Here is a 16,386-nt window from a genome sequence, read left to right on the forward strand (position 1 = left end):
ACCACCACCTCCCCGGGGCTAAACAAACATTCATTGGGGGGTTGTGCAGACTGAGTTTTCAGGGCTAAACAAATATTGACGGGTAACCACACGGCCCGCCGCCTTCCTGGGGTCAAATAAAAAAATAAAAAATGGGAGACGGGCCACATGGCATAACCTCCCGCGCATCTTTAGGCACCGAGAACCACCACCTTCCCAGGGCAGACGAAGAAAAAAGGTGAGGGGGCAAGCGCCTCCCCTCCTAGAACCATACGTGGCCCTGGGGACAGTCATCCCCCAGGGCCGGCTCCTGCTATGACCCGGGGTGCCCACCCTCAGGACATACTGGTCTGATTTTGCTTGGGAGGAGCTTTGACATCTCCCGCTGAGCAAAAACAAACACTCTGGTTCCAGAGTTTGGGGGACGTCAAAGTGCTCCTGTCCGCTTGAAGCGGAGGTTTCATCTCTTTCCCTGCCCGCAGACATGTGGGCAGGGAAAGAGATGAAATGATTGCTCTTGCATGGAGGGAGCTACCATTCCATCAGCTTCTTTAGTGCAGCTGGCTCCTGCAAGAGGCAGGGAGCCAGCTGGGACCACAGGGGCGTCAGGGCCCCCCCCCCGCCCCCGGCACACATGCTGCACACTGGGTGGACATGGCTGTGCCCCAGGGAATGGGATCCGCAGGGGCCAAAATTGGCCCGGGATGGGGGCCGCCATCCCCCCTCCCATTTGTTTATAGCCGGGGCCAGGCCTCAGAAACATCGGAATTCAAGGAAAAGCACTGGAGTGGATCACCTCGTTCCTTGCCGGAAGAACTCAGAGAGTCCGCCTCCCACCATTCAAATCAGAAGCCCCTGAAGTCATTTGTGGCGTGCCACAAGGATCTTCACTCAGCCCCACCCTCTTCAACGTATACATGAGCCCCCTCGCGACCATCACACGTCAACACAACCTTAACATCATCTCCTACGCTGATGACTCAACTGATCCTCTCACTCACCAAAGACCCTAACACCGCCAAAACCAACCTACACAAAGGAATGAGAGAAGTAGCCGAGTGGATGAAGCACAGCCGCCTGAAACTGAATTCCGACAAAACAGAAGTCCTTATCATAGGTACCTCCCCCTCCGCCTGGGACGACTCGTGGTGGCCAGAATCCCATGGAAAAGCACCCATCCCAACAGACCACGCACGAAACCTGGGTGTCATTCTGGACTCCTCACTCTCGTTGACCAGACAAGTCAACGCAGTTTCATCATCCTGCTTCAACATTTTTCGCATGCTTAAAAAAACATTTCGCTGGAACCCACTGAAACTATAAAGACGGTCACCCACGCACTGGTTACAAGCCGCCTGGACTACGGAAACACCCTATACGCCGGTACCACCGCAAAACTTCAGAAAAAACTCCAACGCATCCAGAACGCATCAGCCAGACTCATTCTAGACATTCACATTTCTGGTCACCTGAAAAACCTCCACTGGCTCCCCATCAAGAAGAGGATAACATTCCGCCTTCTAACCCAAGCACACAAAGCACTTTACGAACTTGGACCCGAATGCCTCAACTCACGACTTTCCTTCTACACCCCCTCCCGCCAGCTACGCTCCTCCCACCAAGCCCTTGCTGCTGTACCTCGCATCAACAAAACCACCATGGGAGGAAGATCCTTCTCCTACCTGGCGGCTAAAACCTGGAACTCACTTCCCACTCACCTTCGCCTCACTCAGAACCACCTAGCATTCAGAAAGCAACTTAAAACCTGGTTATTCGACAAGTAACTCCCCACCCTTCTCCAAGCGCCTTGAGACCCTCTGGGTATGTAGCGCGCTATATAAATCACTGAATTGAATTGAATTATTGTGGCTGGGCCCTGGGGGATGCATCCACTCAAAGACCCATTCAGACTCAAACACACACTCATAGATACACTCATGCACTTACTCACAGACCCACTGAGATACTCATGCACCCACTCACAGACCCAACCAGGCACTCATGCCCTCACTCACAGATCCACTCAAACTCACACACCCACTCACAGACCCAGTAAGACACTTATGCAGCCACTCACAGACTGGCACAGACACTCATGCACACTCACAGACACTCATGCACACTCACTCCTAAAGGTTACACATAGAAAATAAAAAATTAAAACCCTTAAAATTCACTAAAAAAAACAAAGGTTACAGGGATGTTATAGTTATGCTCCGATTTCACTCATACAAAACCAGTGAAATTCAGAAGTTATAGTTAGCTGAGCTAACTATAACTTATTCCTTCCAATGCACTGCTTATGACCTCACATATAATATCACTCATTACATGGTCTGTGACATAAGTGATGACATCACTGATAACATCATCCACAGAACCACTCACACTGCCACTCATCCCCCAACACAACCTCTCATACACCCACGGACATATCCTTATATCCACTAACCCATTCAATCATCCAACACTCACACAGCCATTCACTTACCTCCACACTCACTCACCCCCACACTCACTCACCTTTACATCTATTCCCACTTAGTCACCCATGCAGCCACTCACATACCCAGTCATTCACCCATACAGGCTTCTCAAGAATGAAACTCACACAACTATTTACATACCAATTCATACATCCATACAAGCACTCACATCTGCTGACTCACCCCTTCAACCACTCATACAGTCACTTTCCAGTACAGCTACACCCACTTAGTTAACCACTCACCTAAACAACCAGTCCCTCACACATACAGCTACTCACACACACACACACTTATTCACCCATAGATGAACTCACACCACCATTCACAAAACCAGTCACTCACACACTCACTCACAGATACACACACAGCCACTCACATAATATAGGTTAGAAATATTATCACAAATTAGTAGTACACAAAGTATACAAATTTAACTTTTGTAGTGCTTTGTTAGTAGTAGCTTTCTTCCACCAATTAATGATCATTCACATTAAAACACATTCCAAATACATTCTTAAAAACATTATATAATAGAGTAAAATGACTGACAAAGAAAAATAAAAAACATACATGGTATATTTCATCATAATATAAATAGAACTATAGAGGATAATCACATTTGTACCAAACCACTTAATGGTAGTGCAAAGGAACTATTAGGGAACTAAAATTGTAATCCTAATGACCAGGCATAGAGCAGATATCTTGATATAGAAAACACGAGCCATTTTGTAGTTTCAGATCTTAGCACTCGTAAAGCTTCTACGGGTTGTGTTATAGACAACAGCTGACATACCGGGACTACTAATCTCTTTCTGGACTAATCTCTTTCTGGACTTTACATATGCAGGGCAGAAAAAAATAAAGTGATCTAGAGATTCGGAACCATAGCTACACACAGGACAAGTTAAGATTACAGTGGACTGCTTACATTTGCCTTTACTAAAGTACACAGGCAGCGTCCCATACCGACATTCTATATTAAGTGCATATGATGGTTCTATCTTATCCGGGAATGACTCCAGCAAAGTGGAACTTTTAATGTCCAGGAACTGTTAAGTTAAAGTGGAAAGTGCTAAAGAGTTCTAACAAGAATCCTTAATGTAATCCCAGTACCTCACTTTTAAAAGGGGTAGCACATCTTTGGTCAGCCCTGGGGTCCTCCCAAATGTCCCTCAAGCCTAATCGATACAACCTTTGTTTTACCTCTTTAAACCACTCAACTCGCCCAACCACTTTCATGTTTGTACTTGGGCTACAGCTTCTTTATTGAAAATCTGCGTTTTGCTAGTCCATAGCCTCACCTAGATCAATAAAACCCTCAATTAAGCAATGTGGGGAATACTCTTTAGCCCGAGATCGTGGCGTACAGGCGCCAATTGCCGTGTTTGTATGGAGGTTTAATATGGATCTTAGAAATTTATTCTCAGCCAACTCTAGACATTTAGTCCGTTCCATACCCAACAATTCAGCCACATAAAGAGCCACACCCAACCCTCTAGTTCGATAAATTTCAAGTACGGAAGACATGGGTTGAAATTCAGATTTATTTATTTATTTTTAACATTTGCTGCCGCTACCTGCTATAAAGAAAAACTACTCCTTCGGATCTGGGCAGTCCATGACAAATTGCTAGACAATCTGACCCCTAAATAATCAGAAACCTTAACCTGCTCAAGAATATTGGGTTCCAACCACAGCTTCCCTTTGAAGGATCGATGCAGACGAAATCTCATAAATCTGGCCTTCAAACATGTAATTTCTCGGCCCAAATCATCACAAACATTAGCAAACCGGTTTAATACACTCTGCATACCCACTTTTTTTTTCGAAATCAACAATGTATCAGCAAAAGGGAGTGATGGAATTAGTCTGACTCTGCCCGCTAATTTAGAGGGGTCCCCTCCACAATCAGAAAGTGAGTTAATTAACACTTTCACATACAAGATAAATAATGTGGGGGCTAAGACGCACCTTGGCGAACTCCTTTAGCGACATTGAAATTCCTAGTAAAATCACCACCTTTACTCCACCTAACCTGTGAAAGGTTTCTTAAGTGCAGACACATTATGAGTTGTAACAAGACATTTAGCAACCCTACATCCCTTAAAGCGGCCCACTATGTATCGCGTGGGATAGAATTAAATACGGATCTGAGATCCACAAACACAACATAAAGGTGCCCCCTCCCAATAACAACAAACTTTCAAATAATCAGTAGAAAGCAGAACACCTGATCTTGAGTGTTTGTGGATGCACTAAAAACAGCATGTAGATGCAACAGTATCAGTTTTCCCTGATCCATGATTGTATCTTCTTAAGGATCAATTTACAAAAAAGTTCTGTGAAGTGTCAATCGGGCTAATTGGCCTGTAGTTTGAGGGCTCCCCTTTATCACCATTTTTTTTAATATTGAGATGATCTCAGCACCCTTCAATGTGCTTGGAAAATCCCCACCTCCAGCAATGCAATTGAAAACTATGTTGAGTAAGTAGCCCCAAATTAATGTTTCTGAGCGATAGAGATTTCCAGGTATTCTATCCAACCTCGGTGCTTTGCTCTTATCCATACCGTTTCCTTTAACTCCTTGGACGCTCATGACGAGCTCAGCTCGTCATGATGTAAACCTCCACACACTCATGACGAGCTGAGCTCGTCATGAACAATGGGATTTCCAATTGTTCAGCACCGCAGGAGAATACCATGAGCATCGATGGTGTTAATGTAAAGCTAATTAAATCCCCTGCCTCTCTTTTAGGGGAAAAATACTGATCTTCCTTCATCTTCCCAGATCCTATCCCCTGGCCCCCAGTATATCATCTAGTAAAGTGCTCTACCGATACGTGTAATTGTATGAAAAAATCTTCTCCCTAAACCATGTGAGCTAAACCTTTAGTCAACAATTGCCAGAATAACTGGCTATCTTTAATGTTTTATGCCTGGATTAATTTGCACCCGTTCTTTCTCCCAGCTTTTCTTAGCATCAGATTGCATTCTATTGTACACTCTTATGCTCTCTACTATAGCAGTACTATGACCATTCTTCACAGCTGAGATTAAAGCTGATCTAGCCAGTTTACAATTTTCATTATACCAGGGAGCATCTTTCCGCCTGGGTGGGACATTATGGTACTGCCAACAAAAATATCTTTTAATGGACACGAGTAAAGTAGCAAAAACCTCTCATAATTGTTAAATTGTTACATTGTCACAATTCAAGTCCCCCAATGTAGTTAGTGTCAAGATGACCTCCTCGTAAATGCTAGTTAAGGACTTCCCATTGGCTAATACAAATGGCCATTTTATCCGCCTGTCATGGTTTGTGGTAACTATGGGTAGACCCGGAACGTCAGTACAGTTTGTCAAGTAGGGGATGTCAGATAAGCTCAGAACTAGTGCTTTATGGTAACTATCATGTCTACCTAGGACTACCATATCTTTCACCCTAGGCTACAGATCTAAGTCAACCATTATATAATCCATACTACTTTGTTTATTCACCCGTTTAAAAGTAAAGGTTGCATCTGTTTCAGCAAGCATATGCCCACTACCGGCACTTACGCTATTGGTTAAAGTAAGAAAGGAATCTAAAGTAGTGCCTTGGGGTCTCTTGGGGGAAACTTCTTTGTCTCCCATATTTTTCCGTTTCACTATTTTCAAATATCTGTGCAATTTAAAACCAAAATGGTAGAGACTCACCAGGCACTTCTATCAAACACTAGAGCCATAGGGGGTGGTCCAACACGACTGTGACCCGCCGCCCGGGCGCGACCCGCGTGAGTCACGAGCTGCTGACGCCACTGCCTTCTTTATGGTGCTATGGCCTGACACTGCAGAAGCAAGGGGGGCTGCGGCGTCTCAGCAGTGTCCGAAGAAGCAGACCATGAATATGAGGCCATAGTATTCATGTTTAACACTCACAAAGGTTTTGGAAAAAATCACTGGGGGATATCTTCAGTGATGTAATTTGAGATATCAGTAATGTCACTTGAGATGTCATCAGTGATGTCACTGACCAGGTCATGAGGGATGAAATGTGGGAGGTCGTAAGAAGTGCATTGCTCAGCTAACTATAAGTGCCTAATTTCACTGGTTTTGTACGAGTGAAATCGGAGCCTAACTAGAACTTTCCTGTAACCTTTGGTGTTTTCAGTGACTATATATTTATATATACACTGAAAAAACACACAAAGTTTAGTTATGCTTCAGTGAACACAAGCTCAGAAAACAGCTGAAATTTGCCTGTAGGCAACACACACCATAACTCACACGTCCCATCATGTTTTTTATCTTGGTACTCCACTTTTTATCCTGTGGCAATAGCAAAGTGGAGTACTAAGCATGGTGGGAGCAACACGTTATGGCGGCATTGCATACCACAACTAACAGATTTCAGTGGAGGAGGGTTGATTGGGTTATGTTTTGGTTGGGGTAAACTGGAGAGGAGTAGAATGCAGTAGAGTGGGGTAGATTGGGCCGATACTAGGGTAAAAAGGAGTGGGGTAGAATGGGGTAGTTTGGAGTGGAGTAGATTGGGGTGGAATCGGGTAGATTGGGGGGAGTGTGGTAGATTTCAGTTGTCTGGGGTAGATTGGGATGGGTGGGATAGAGTGGAGTGGGGTAAACTGAGTTTGATTAGGGTAGAGTGGGGTCGACTGGAGTGGAGTAAATTGGACTGGAGTAGATTGGGGCAGATTGGAGTGTGGTATATCGAAAATGGCTAGATTAGGGTGAAGTGGTGCAATAGACTGGGGTGGATAGGGGTAGACTGGAGTGGGCTAAATCAGGGTCGATTGGAGTGAGATATATTGGGGTAGATTGGAGTGGGCTGGGGTAGATTGAGGAATAGTGGAGTGCAGTGGTTTGGTGTAGAATGGAGTGGGGTCGATTGGAGTGGAGTGAGGTAGATTGGAGAGGAGTTTATTATGATGGAGTGGGGTAGAGTGAAGTGGGGTAGATTGGAGTGGGTTAGATTGGGTGGATTATGGTAGGGTAGATTGGAGTGAAGTGGAGTAGATTGGGGTGAGATTGAAGTGAGGCAGTTTGTAGTGGGATAGATTTAAGTGGTGTTGGATAGTGTGTGTGTGGGGTAGATTGGGATGGGCTAGATTGTGTTGGGTAGATTGGAGTGGGGCAGATTGGACGGAGTAAACAAGAGTAGAGTAGTTTGCGTAGGGTAGGTTGGAGTGGAATGAAGTGGGGAGAAGTGGGTTAGACTGAAATAGATTGGGATGCTTGGAGTGGATACATTGGAGTGGAGGGAACAGGCGTGGAGTCTGATAGATTGGAGTAGCATGAGAGACTGGGGAAAGCAAAGTGTAGTGGAGTAGATTTGAGCGGGTGGGTTAAAGTGGGCTAGACTTGAATGGAGTAGATTTGAGTGAGGTAGATTATAGTGAAGTGGGGTAGATTGAGTGGATTGGAGTGTGGTAGATTAGAGTGGAGAGGAGTTGGATAGACTGCAGTGGAGTTTGAAGCAGGGTGGACTGGAGTCAGGTAGGTTGGAGTGGATTAGATTGGGGTACATTGGAGTGGGGTGGATTGGTGTGGATTGGTGTGGAGTGGGGTAGAATGGAGTAGAGTGGGTTAGATTTGAGTGGAATGTGGTAGACTAGTGCAAAGTGGGGTAAATTGGAGTGAGTGGGGTTCATTGGGTTAGGGTGGAGTGGGGTTGATTGGGTTAGGGTGGAGTGGAGCAGATTACATGGGGTAGACTGTAGTCTAGTGGGGTAGACAGGATCGCAGTGGAGTGGGGTAAACTGGGAGAGGACAACTGCATAATGCGGTCATCCAGAGGGTATGCTGACAACTTTGCACTGAAACAGAACCCATACCCTTCGAGCAGCAGACCTTTACAAATTGAGAAAGCTAAAATCTAGACCAAAACCCATTAACACGTTTCAATGCAGAATTGACAAAACTAAAACTAGAATGCCAAAAGTTGGGATATCAATGGCAGAAATAAACGATGGATGAAAGGATACTTTGTACAACATAAATGGAGTACATTTAGTCATCAAAGGAGGACATTTATTTTCAAACTTATCAACTATGCCCTAATCCAACAAAATCTTGAATTTCAGGAGCTGACCAACCAACTAGCTGTAATGACATCACATCGCATCTCCCAAACAGCCTCACAACAAATTTATTATCTACTTTGCAACAATAAAATTATAAACCTAAGGATTCTACCTCATTTAGTCATCAGCTATAGCCATACCACGCCATCTATCGCCAATAAGGATCTCCCTTATCTGCAGTCAACTTGCTAGAATAAGTCCTTATATCAGGGACTGCTTCTCCGCTAAGGCTGAGGAGTGTCGCCCAACAGTAAAGGTCAAAAAGGTAAAAGTAAAATGAGAGTAAAATATTGTTAAAATCATTTTATTTTTACGTCCTTGCGCAGCTGGGGCGGGCTTCTCTGCTCACAGAGCAGGGCAGGGAAGGAGTGGTTTGCCCCCTCCTAGTGCTCATGACGCTTTGGCCGGCCCTCCCAGGTTGGCCAAACCGCCATGCGCACTTTGTATGTTCTCCATGCAGGCTTCCTTACAGCCTGCAACAAGAACATGCCCAGCCTTCAATTCGCGGATGAAGAAAAGGACTGAGAGGAAGCGGCAGCAGCAGGCAGGTAAGTGTAGTTTTATTTTTACTTCCCCCCGCGACTCACTGCCGTTAAATGCCAGCCGTCACTGCCTTATATTAGAACAAAAAGAAAAAGTCAAACCATCTCACATGGAAGTGTAGGCTCTTGAAGCCTGTATGGAGCACTTTCTACCAACACTAGGGCCAGACATCGCAAATGTATTAAAAGCTTCCCTACCCAAGGGAATCATTCCTAGCCAGTTGAGATATGGTGTGGGTATAGCTCTCCTGAATAAAATCATGGGTAAAACCACAAGAACCTCCCAATCACTGACGATCTCTAATCTTCTTTACCCCAGGAGAGTCCTGTAGAACAAGCAAATGTCTTATCCATGATCTACAAATCTGGATTCAGACCCCTATGAGGAACATAAACTGACCTGCAAATCTCAGGCACAATCTACTCATTGGCATTCATGAAGTTTGTATTGATTCTTCTAGAACTCTCGACTTCCCATGACACTGTAGTCCTACTGACCAGACTGATTGAATAGACTGGATATACAACAGGATTAAAATTGATCTTTTCTTTTCACCATAACACAGTTCACAAATTCAGTTATTAAAACAAATCGAAGCTCACTCAGCAATTTTGATTAACAGATGCTTGCTCTCCCTTGCCTAAATACCAAAGTCACCAAAGTCAATTCCAAATATACAGGTAAAGGAACCAGCCAATCAGCTAAACCTCATTGAAAGTGTGGATTACACATTCCATTGGATCATGAAGTACCATATTTGTCTAAAGGAACAAAAACTGAGATTGGGCTACTGGGAAGAAACAGCTCTGAAAAGTTCCCTATTGCATGGCTCGCCATCCTCAACACTCCTCCAAATACTGCACAAAACATGAAACTTGGGGGTAGTTTTAAATAAAGATGTCATTCTCACCACACAAAAAATACAATAGTCAAAGAGAAGAACTTACAGCTTGCCTTACTGTGTAGTTATCAGTCAACTACATACCAAAGCTGTCCAGATCCTTAGCAATGGGCTGGCTGGAAAACTACAATATTAATCATTTCTGACCCCTGAGAAATCTGACTGAAAGACTACCAAAGATATAAATCTAGATAGCCAAATTATGCCTCTGGTTTAGGAAACGTGATAACATCAAACCAGCTATGAAATCACCCCCACCGGCTTCAGGTGAACTGAAGGATACATTTCAAGAAATTCCGCACTAGCCATCAACTTTATTGAAACAAAGTGAGCATACCTTCTAAACAAGGCTTCCCATTATATTACGACCAGGAACTACACATTCGACTAAAAGGCACTTTATCAAACCACAAACAAACACTCTGATGACAGAAACACAGGTGCAGATCACTGGGAGTTTAGAGGGTACAAACTCTGGAATTCTTTAAAGTCTACTGTGCGAAGAGAACCCAAACATCTAAGTATCAAAAAACTCTTGAAAACATTTCTCTTCAAGACATAATTCGTCTAATGACTTGGCATCAATTTTTTGTTTGTGATAGATACCACTTAATATACTTGGGGGGAGTCAGTGAGAAACATTAGAAAAGGGGCACGGCCTGCATTATAATGAGCTCCTGCTCTCCGAATTCTTAAGCGTGTATTCTGACACTTATAGCGCTCTGAAACAATACTGAGGCTAAACTGAGTGCAATGTAAACCACCAAAATAAATCAGTAAGGCCAACGCAATAGCAAGAGGAAGGTGGCAACCGTCAGCATCATGCTAGGAGAAAATGGATTAAGGCACATGTGGATACTTCTTCATTGCGGAAGGGCCATTGGCTCTAGGAAATCCATAATAAGGACATACATTGCCGGTGTCCAGTCAACCTAATTCAATTAATCCGACTTCCATGACACGGATAACAGGATCCTTTGTGACCATAGATCGCACCACTGATGAGAATCATTGGATGATACGGCCCAGATTTGGCCTGTACCACTGTACGATAGGAAACCTAGTACTTAAGTGGGGCAAAGTAGCGCACATGCTAAATTTGTTAGAATTGTTTAATCAAAGTTTCAATTTTGCTGCTAATGGCAAGACATGCTGTAAACAGATTAACTATCTTAGCAGGTTTATAAATTTAACTCTGCAGGTAAAACAAACAAAAAAAACATGCAATTAATACCAGTATCAGAACTTTTCACCTGAAAGGGAAACATCCTACAATGAAGAAAATAAATGATTTCTTCCTGCTCTAGGATAAGGATAATAAAGACTGGATTTGATAATTTACCTCTTGACAACATTTTATTTGATTACTGCCAAAACAATCTTTTGTGAAAGGGTAAATGGCGAGTGCCTCCAAACTGGAACTTTCAGTGTGAAAAGGGGCAAACGAGGGAAGGAAAGATTTGGTCAGTCTACTTTGTACACATAAAGTGACTGGGAGAATAATTGCCTTAGTAAATGCCCCACTTATTCAACACTTGTCAGGGTCACCCGACCTGTAGTGCAACGTCACTGTTTTAAACTTGACCCAATAACCACTAAGAGTATTAATCCAGAATGACTTTTCATGCATCTGTAAACATTCCGAACTGTAATATCAGATTTTGCTTTATATCAGTAACTAACAGAATACTTGAAAAGCCATACATTGTCCATGTTATGGTCAGGGGTGTAGCACAACCCCCAGGGTGGGGGCATTCTGCCAAAGGCTATGAATATCAGTGAGACATGGTAAACTCAAGGTCCCATCACCACATTCCACAGAGAGTCCCATAATTTTGTGCTATGCCACTATTCATGGTTTATTTTATTTTTTAGCACTCCCTGCTCAGTGTATCTATTTGGTAGTTTCATACAGCGATAAATGTTTTATTGCTGATACTTCAGAGCGATGGAGAGTCCAGAGCATTGAGTAGGAGTCCAATGAAATTCAAGGCCTATAGTTAAAATGTGTTCCCGCCTTAGCCTTTAGACGTCTTACTTAGGCAAATTCACTTTGAATAAAGAAAAAAATTTAGCTGCAAACAGGTCCTGAGGATATCCTGCAGTCAGCAGCTCAGACTACTGCAGACGCACCTTTTTTCACTCCCCATCACCCTGCATTTACCACTGGCTAACCACTACACACCTGGCACTACAAAACTTTCCTTGCAAATCACCACTTGTCTGGTTGGAAAGTGTCAGTAATGTCAAATTACAGGCCACATGAGTCTGGAGCGGCAGGTTGTTTTATCTGCACTAAGCAAATAAGCAACTACAAACATCTCGAACAGTTAACTGGAGATCTTTAACACAGCAGCATAAACAAACAAACAATGTAACTTTGCCACTTTAAGTCAAAAGCTAAAAATGGAACAAAACGAGACCACTATCTAAACTTCAATAGAAGTTGTTTGAAGACATGCTATTTTCACTATGTAAACAATAGGCGTCAATGGCATCCTGTGCAGTACTGTGGGCAGAGACGTCATCATCCTTTTACATTTACATATCCTAAATGCATAGAACGATGGACCGGGCTTGACTTACAATTCATCATTCGTAATTCCTCTAAAAGGAGGTTCAACCCAACACGTTGTTTTAGGGGCTTGATTGGTTTACAATACATGCCAGAATCATCCAGCCAACAGGTCTGGCACGGAGACAGCTTAGCTGTTTCACCAGCCTTATGTGATCAATAAGATTCATAAATACAACCTGCATACTTTTATGCATACAAAGAAAGGTTTTGGGTCAGCTCATTTCACCAACCGGTATGATCAGCTGTAATTCCCATTTTGCTTACAACCACAAGAGCATACAAGCATGGGGCAGTGGGCCAGCTCACTACAGCCGGTGGCTTTCTTGCACTTTAGTGATGGAACTTTCTCTGTACTGCATGTGCATATCTGCCTAAAAAAAAAAAAAAACAGCTTTTCATTCCCAGGTCTGGTGAGCCAATACTTTACTTTGCTAATCATTTTTAACTACATTTATCATTTTATTTTTTGTTATCCATGTGTTTTTCTTTTTTAACTGTGTCTTCATGTTGCAGCAATTTAAAGCCTATAGTAGACTTTCTTTGCCCCAGTAACAATAATGTACTTTTGTGATATGTATTATAGCTAAAAATAGTTACCGTACCTTTTAGTGCAAGCTGGCTGCTAGTAAACCGAGCTGTTCTCCGTTTACAGTCGGCATAGAACTCACCAATTGCTTATTGTGAGTTGGTTTCACCCAGTGGCGTAGGAAGGGAGGGGTGCGGGCCAGCCCGGGTGTCATCACTGAGGGGGGTGACAAAATAGCAAAAATAGGTGTTTTAAACACATATTTTTGCTATTTTGTCAATCCGGGGGTGAAGTGAAATTTTCCGTACCGGGTGCCACCTGACCTTGCTGCGCCACTGGTTTCACCTTCACAAATTTGCTTGCTTTTTATTCATCAGCTTATGTGGGCTTTACTTCCTATTCTTATGTGTGCCCCTCCCCTGGAGCATGGACACATTATGTGTGTACTTACACTACTTTATTTTAATGCTTAAGCTCTCCAAAGAGCTTCTGTTTAACAGCAGTTTCATTTGTGTACTGCTCCCCATTGTGCCCCACTCAAGGTTTCAATCTATTCCAATTCATCAGCTCCACATATTGTATTCATTCCAGATTAGGTTGTACTCTAATTATGTTGTCACATTTCCAAACTACTAATTGTATACATGGACATAGCTATTTGAATGTCCTCGCGGCACTGTCTTGCATGCAATGCATTATGGGTACGGTAGATTTACCATATCTTCAAAGTTTAGGATGCGCATTAGGGACCTCCAGGCACCGCTTCTGCTACTGCACCTAGACAAGTAGTGCTGGTGTCTTGCTCACTAGGGACATCTAGGTGCAGCTTGCTGTACTGCACCCACCAGATCTCATTTATATTACACCTTCTATAAATGTCCTTTCATCAGCTCCCCAGGGTACAACCCAATCTGGAATTAATATAATAATTATTTTGTAACATTTAGACTAATTGTATTTGTACTTTGTACTTATAGTTGTTGCTTGTAAGATGCAAGGCTGGCAGTTACTGCTCCTCTTTTACTGCAAGCCTTGCTGTTCATAAATAAGCAAGTACTATAAGCACAAAGTGTGTGTTTAGGCTCCGCTTGCAGGTTTTCAAAACACAAATAAAAGACTTTACCATTTACAGTGGCAATAGCTGAAGTGCTCGAAATGCGAGACCTATTGCACTGCAAATGCTCGTTTTATATACTGATCCAACCAGTGTCAATCAATAAAAAGGAAAAAAGCGCCATTATCATTTTGTAGACATGGGCATGAAGGTTAGGGCGTCATAGTGCATTTTTTTCTACTCTTAATCCATGCTGTTCAACATTGGGGGCACTGTATAGAATCGCTAAAAAACATTGGCAAAGGTAATACGTCCCAAAGTTAGGATTAATTGGCTTTGACAATGCTGGCGTTAAGCACACTTGCCTTAAAAAAAGTCCATCTGCTAGTCAATAGTTCATACAATAAAACTGAATTTTATCTAAAAGCACATGGCCGCCACATTTAGATGGCATGAGTTCTATTTTTATTTTCATTCCGTGGCATTTACTTGTCATATATATTCTTTTTAAGGGAGCCAAGCTTGCCATTCTACATTGTTTTTTTCCGATGTAACTTCTGCCACTTTAATACAAATTTAACAACTGAAAGTTTGCACTTAGTAGCAACCGTCTTATCCTCCTTCCTACTCTGGCACAAGTCAAGTGGAATTAGAGACATGTTACTTTGTGACCTTATGTCGAACACTATGAAACGCACCAGCACAGAGTAACTTCAACGCTCGACTCACGAGCAGAGAACCAGTGTTTTGATATTTGATGCTACACATCGCAGAGCTCTAATCAAATGCCTTCCTCACCGTTTTGGTTAAAAGTAATTTTTTTTTTTAGTGCGGTGGATTTGATTACATTGTATAGCTGTAGACATTAACAGCTTGTAGAAACAGCTAATGTTGCCAATACAAAGATGCTTGAAACCACTGAGATTAATCAAATGCAAGTGACGTTCTTTAAAAAATCTACAAGAATTTTAATATTGTTACTTTTAATATCTGGGTGGCCAACCCTGAAATCAAAGGATGAAATGTTGCAGCATTTGGTTCTTAAAAACACTTTAAAAATAAGGTGAGGTCAGTAGGATGGTGGTCCATTACTTTGATGTCATCAGGTGAAAGGGCCAACTATGCACATTTTTCCAAATAACACAGGTCAGAGAAAGATCCTCAAGAAATGGACTCCTTGGACAGGCGGATGAGGACACCCATATGTATGGGAACTTATCCTGGGCCACCACAGCTTGGAAGCAGTGGAGCACTTCACTCAGGTCGGTGGAGCTTGTCCCCATCATGTAAGTGAATTGGGTGTGTAAGATAAGAAATCTTGCACTCTGGTCGGTCCTTTTTGCACATCTTGATTTTCAGTGTATGGATGTATTTCCATGCAGTAACAGTAATCCAAAGAAAGCGATAAATGGATCTACAGTTCTCAGGACCAAAAACCTTAAGCAAAACATCAGGTTGGATAACTAGGCTTAGCCTGGCCATACTCGGAATGCAAACCGGCCCTGGCAATTGAGTCAGAATGGCGGTGGGGGGAGGGGGGGGGGGGGGGGTGGGAGGGGTTAGGAGGGGGGAGGGGTCAGATGAGGGACTGGGTGGAGACTGGCAAAACCGGCCCCGGGTACAAAAATGCCCCTCCCACCAGGTATCCAAAACTGACCCCCAACATTGCGCCCACCAGGGAAACGCTACAGCTAGTCCGGCCCTGCAGCTTAGTAACCAGCTAAACACCTTAAAGAGACCTGAAGAGCTGTAAACTTACTGAAAACCATGAGTTGTGTGTCTACATCTCACACCTCTTAATTAACCACACTGCCAAGCACTGCGCCCCATAATATGATCGCACCTCAATAGCATCACGCATTACCTGGAAAAACTTCCTACATAGAAACAAGTAGCAAAGACCACACCCTTCCAACCATACACTTTACACATCTTATCAAGATGCCCATGTAGGCAAGAACTTCAGTGCCCTACATGGGGTAACAAGTGCTATATTAACACTGCAATACAATGCGGGCAGGTGCGTTTGTTGCTTCTGGCATGTACATGGCACACATTGTACATCACACCCCCAATTTAGATATCTTGAATTCTGTAGTAAGCAGCCTCCATCAGCTGTTCAATCAGAGTTGTCTAAAAGGATGGCATTTGAAAATATGCTACAAGGACTAACCCAGGTCCTTTCCGACTAGAGCTCAGACTTTTTCGTTGGATAGCCATGGAACAGTTCATC

The 16,386-nt window shown here is 43.2% G+C and overlaps 1 protein-coding gene across 1 annotated transcript in view; it reads right to left on the reverse strand.

The window, feature by feature from the left end:
* Positions 1 to 16,386, reverse strand: part of ARHGAP6 (Rho GTPase activating protein 6) — a 1,594,767-nt gene that overhangs the window by 1,230,198 nt on the left and 348,183 nt on the right. The window lies entirely within an intron of this gene.

This window comes from Lissotriton vulgaris, chromosome 8 (genome assembly GCF_964263255.1).
Source record: "Lissotriton vulgaris chromosome 8, aLisVul1.2, whole genome shotgun sequence".
NCBI lineage: Eukaryota > Metazoa > Chordata > Amphibia > Caudata > Salamandridae > Lissotriton > Lissotriton vulgaris.